Genomic DNA, 6,006 nt, shown 5'->3' with positions numbered 1-6,006 from the left:
CACTTATTAATCAAGAATTATTGGCTTCACTTCTAACCAGCTTGTGACCTTCTCCCAACTCGCTTCTTCTGAACTTTCTCCAAATTATCCCCGGTTTATATAGCTTTCAGATGGTCAACGTTTCTTTAACCTGATATTTGACTCCAATCCACCTGGCTCTGATCTCTTTTAGAACATAGAACATAAAACATTACAGCGCAGTACAGGCCCTTCGTCCCTCGATGTTGCGCCGACCTGTGAAACCACTCTAAAGCCCATCTACACTATTCCCTTATCATCCATATGACTATCCAATGACCATTTGAATGCCCTTAGTGTTGGCGAGTCCACTACTGTTTCAGGCAGGGCATTCCACGCCCTTACTACTCTCTGAGTAAAGAACCTACCTCTGACATCTGTCCTAAATCTATCTCCCCTCAATTTAAAGCTATGTCCCCTCGTGCTACACATCACCATCCAAGGAAAAAGGCTCTCAATGTCCACATGGCTCCGAAACTCAATCCCTCTGCCAATAAAGTCTAACACACCGTACACCTTCTTAACAACCCTCTCAACCTGGGTGGCAACTTTCAGGGATCTATGTACATGGACACCAAGATCTCTCTGCTCATCCACACTGCCAAGAATATTACCATTAGCCCAGTACTCTGTCTTCCTGTTATTCCTTCCAAAATGAAACACCTCACACTTTTCTACATTAAACTCCATTTGCCACCTCTCAGCCCAGCGCTGCAGCTTATCGATGTCCCTCTGTAACTTGTAACATCCTTCTGCACTGTCCACAACTCCACCGACTTTAGTGTCATCTGCAAATTTACTCACACATCCTTCTACGCCCTCCTCCAGGTCATTTATAAAAATGACAAACAGCAGTGGCCCCAAAACAGATCCTTGTGATACACCACTAATAACTGGACTCCAGTCTGAACATTTCCCATCAACCACCACCCTTTGTCTTCTTCCAGCAAGCCAATTTCTGATCCAAACTGCTAAATCACCCTGAATCCCATGTCTCCGTATTTTCTGCAGTAGTCTACCGTGGGGAACCTTATCAAACGCTTTACTGAAATCTATATACACCACATCAACCGCTTTACCCCCATCCACCTGTTTGGTCATCTTCTCAAAGAACTCAATAAGGTCTGTGAGGCACGACCTACCCTTCACAAAACCGTGTTGACTATCTCTAATCAAATTATTCCTTTCCAGATGATTATACATCCTATCTCTTATAAACCTTTCCAAGACTTTGCCCACAACAGAAATATGGCTCACTGGTCTATAGTTACCGAGGTTGTCTCTACTCCCCTTCTTGAACAAGGGGACAACATTTGCTATCCTCCAGTCTTCTGGCACTATTCCTGTGGACAAAGATGACTTAAAGATCAAAGCCAAAGGCTCAGCAATCTCCTCCCTAGCTTCCCAGAGAATCCTAGGATAAATCCCATTCGGCCCAGGGGACTTATCTATTTTCACACTTTCCAGAATTGCTAACACCTCCTCCTCCTTATGAACCTCAAGCCCTTCGAGTCGAGTAGCCCGAATCTCAGTATTCTCCTCGACAACATTGTCTTTGTCCTGTGTGAATACTGACGAAAAATATTCATTTAGCACCTCTCCCAGCTCCTCGGACTCCACGCACAACTTCCCACTACTGTCCTTGACTCGCCCTACTCTTACCCTAGTCATTCTTTTATTCCTGACATATCTATAAAAAGCTTTAGGGTTATCCTGCCAAAGACTTCTCATGTCCCCTCCTGGCTCGTCTTAGCTCTCTCTTTAATCCTTCCTAGCTAACTTGTAACTCTCGAGCGCCCTAACTGAACCTTCATGTCTCATCTTTACATAAGCCTCCTTCTTCCTCTTGACAAGTGTTTTGACTGCTTTAGTAAACCAAGGTTCCCTCGCTCGACCACTTCCTCCCTGCCTGACAGGTACATATTTATCAATGAAACGCAGTAGCTGTTCCTTTAACAAGCTCCACATTTCCATTGTGCTTATCCCCTGCAGTTTTCCTCTCCATCCAATGCATCCTAAGTCTTGCCTCATCGCATCATAATTGTCTTTCCCCCAGATATAACTCTTGCCCTGCGGTATATACCTATCCCTTTCCATCACTAAAGTAAACGTAATCGAATTGTGGTCACCATCACCAAAGTGCTCACCTACCTCCAAATCTAACACCTGTCCTGGTTCATTACCCAGTACCAAATACAATATGGCCTCGCCTCTCGTTGGCCTATCTACATACTGTGTCAGGAAACCCTCCTGCACACATTGGACAAAAACGGACCCATCTAAAGTACTCGAACTATAGCGTTTCCAGTCAATATTTGGAAAGTTAAAGTCCCCCATAACAACTACCCTGTTGCTTTCGCTCCTATCTAGAATCATCTTTGCAATCCTTCCCTCTACATGGCTGGAACTTTTCAGAGGCCTATAGAAAACCCCTAACAGGGTGACCTCTCCTTTCCTGTTTCTAACCTCAGCCCATACTACCTCAGTAGACGAGTCCTCATCAAACGTCCTTTCTGCCACCGTAATACTGTTATACTTTTAACTCAGGAAAACTAAACCCTAACCTGGTGAATATTTCCACATTTGATTTTTCCCTAACCACAGTAAACCGAATGGTATTATGATCACTATTTCTTGGAGATGTTGCTTGAAAGAGTAATGGATTCAGATTCACTTGCAACTTTCAAAAGAGAATCGGATATACCCCTGCAAAGGAAAGATTTGCAGGGCTGGGGTGTGGACTGATTGGTAACTCTTTCTAAGAGCCAGCACAGGCATCATTGCTTTCTTCCAATGAATGCAGATAAGCAGGAAATCATATTCTAGAATGAGTTCAACATGAAACTTACCAGCCTGCAGTCGATGCAATTAAAATTCACTCATGTCCATCAAGTTACACAGGAAAAGGTCTAAAAGTAAATCAAACAAACCAATCTAAATGGTAAATGTCCTATATTGAAGTGTTAAATATTAACTTTACACCAGGAAACTCAGGGCGCGATTCTCCAGAAAGGTTCCTTAGTGTTGTAGTAAGTGGGAACTACTGGGAGCTTCCCGATGCTCAGCCCGGCGAGGCCGGCAATGCTATTCAAAGTTAATTGGTCCAATGAACAGGTCAATGTTGCTAAACAAAGTAGCTGGGTTTGTTAAATTCGGTTCTGGAAATGTCATCGAGGTTTTCACTTTTAGTAATGCTCGTCTATTCCTGCGAAACATTATTCCATCATCAGTTTGTACCACATATGGTCTTGGTGCAACCTCATTTAAGACTTTAGCTGCTTCTAACCAGCCACCATTTGGATTTTCTACCCTTACAATATCAACTTTTGGTTTTGCTTGCCTGTTAGAGTAGGCTTGCTGTTTGCATTACTTTTGCTTGATACGGTGATGCATTAACTGTTCCTTCAGGTTAGGAATGGTGATGGCATGCAATGTTATACGAACCTTCCTTCCCATGAGTATCTGGGCAGGCGACAATCCTGACCATAAAGGAGTAGCCCTGTAGCTTAACAGCGCTAGTGATAAATCCTTTTTGTCATCATACGCCTTCCTGAAGAGCTGCTTTACTATGCCGACTCCTTTCCCGGCATTCCCATTAGATTGAAGACATAATTTACTGGAGGTAAAGTGTTGGAAGTTGTATGCTTCTGCAAAGGACAACCAGTCCCGACGACTGAAACAAGGTCCATTATCCGTCACGACTTGTTCTGGAATTCCGTGTTGAGCAAATACAGATTTCGCCGCTCTTACCACAGAGTAAGCAGTACAAATCTGACAACGTTATTAATTCAGGGTAATTAGAGTAGTAATCTATAATGATCAAATAATCATTCCCTCTGAAATAGAATAGATCCTTCCCAGCCTTTGACCATGGGTTTGTGACGATCTCACTTGCTACAAAGGTTTCTTTACACTGAGATGATTGATCTGTTTGTCAGACACTACACTCTTTAACGTAGTTGTCAACATCTCTATTGATGTCCGGCCAGTACACTGACTGCCTGGCATGTCTGCGACACTTCTCTATCCCTTGATGCCCTTCATGTATCTTTTCCAGAATACTTTGTCTCAGGCAGGAAGGAATTTCAATTCTGTCTCCTTTTAACAGGAATCCATTTATCACAGTTAAATCATCCTTGATGCTTTGAAAATTTCTACAACTGCCATTAGGCCATCCTTCACTGAGGTTTTTGATTACCTGTTGAAGAATTGTGTCTTTTCAGTTTCATCTCTGATCAGCGTTAGCTTTGCGTCAGACACAGGTCGCATGTCCATGACAAATGCAGCACCTGCTTCCACATTGAGGACTATTTCTGGTGCTTTCTCATCATTGTAGCTTGTGGCCCTTGAGAATGCATCTGCAACAATTAGTTCTTCGCCCGGGGTCTAGATTAACGCGAAGTCATCGCTTCTTAGCTTTACCATCATCCGCTGAAGTCTCGGCAACACGTCACTGAGATCTTTTTTTATGATATGATGATCAGCGGATGATGATCTGTTTCCACAACAAAGTGTGGTAGGCCATACACATAATAGTTAAATTCACTTATGCTCATTAACAGGCCTCATCATAAATGCCAAACACTATTTGAACCCGCAACATTGAATCCACAACGAAGGAAAAATTACAGGACTGTGCACTTAGCCATAAATCCGTAATAAATTAATCGGCCGATTCTCCATTGAGCTTCATATGTCTCATTCACTTGCGCGTCCTATGTCTAATTGACTTGCGCTTTCCAATGCGCATCACATTTCTCCACGACCCGTTCAAATCTTTTTTTCTCCTCTCTTTGCGAATTCAAATAAATTAAACAATTCTACTGCCTGCGTCCAGCCAAATTGAGGTTGAGCACAATTTTCCTGGGATTAATCATAGTCCTGGTGGCCACATCGGCCTCGTTGTATCAGGTCTCTGTTTCAGTCACCGGCCTCCGTACTGGTGTCATCAGCCAGGTCCTCAGCTGGTATCCCTTATCCCCCAAGAGCCAGCCACCAATCCTGGGGTGCCTCTCGAAGAGGCCGGGGATGGACGACTGCCCCATGATGAAGCTGTCACGCACATTCGCGGGAAGCGTGCACACACGTGAATAATCTTCATGTGCTGATCGCACACGAGCTGTATGTTCAGGGAGTGGAGCCCCTTTCTGTTAACATAGGGCACCCCCAGATGGCCCGGTGAGCCCGGGGCAACATGCGTGCCATCTATTACCCCCTAGACCTGGGGCATCCCGACGATGACAGAGAAACCTGCTGCCCGGGCATCTTGTTGGGCTTGGTCCATGTCAAAGATAATGTGGTTTTCCGCCCGGGCAAACAGGGCATCCGTGACCTGTCGGATGCACCTGTGGGCTGGCTTGCGAGACACCACACAGGTCCCCGCTCGAGCCCTGGAATGACTCCGAGGTAAAATGGTTCAGGACTGCCGTGACCTTGACGGCCACCGGGAGCATGTTCCCTCCTCCTCCATGTGATGCCAAGTACATGAGGACATGGCACAGGTGTCGCACCATCTCCTTGTTGAGGTGAAGCCTCCTGCAGTACGTGCTGTCCATCATCTGTTCGCGTAACCAGCGACGCCTGTACACGCTGGGCCGTGGCGGGACTTGCCCTCTGGCTCCCTCCCTGGCCTGATGGATGATCGAGTCCTCAGGTTGTGGGCAGGGACCAGCACATGGGCTGCCGCCTCGAATATCTGCAGATGCTGCTGCTGCCGTTATCTCCGGTGTCTGGCCTCCCGGCTTAGCAGCAGCACCACTCGGGCAAGTTCTGCGCCTAATATCCCCGCCTTAGCGTTCAATATCTGTAAGGAATTGGGACAGGATGTTGTAGTGGACTCATTACGTGTTAATACATGTTCAGTTAATGTAAAGTAAGTACAGACAAATGATCACCAGATGGCAACACTACAGGACCTACCAAAAGGAGTTTCCCGCTCGTTCTTTGTGTATGTGAGTTAGTGTGGGTATAGAGCAGCTTGAGTGAAGA

This window comes from Scyliorhinus torazame, chromosome 1 (assembly GCF_047496885.1).
Source record: "Scyliorhinus torazame isolate Kashiwa2021f chromosome 1, sScyTor2.1, whole genome shotgun sequence".
Taxonomy (NCBI): Eukaryota; Metazoa; Chordata; class Chondrichthyes; order Carcharhiniformes; family Scyliorhinidae; genus Scyliorhinus; species Scyliorhinus torazame.
Note: the sequence above shows the minus strand (reverse complement) of the source record.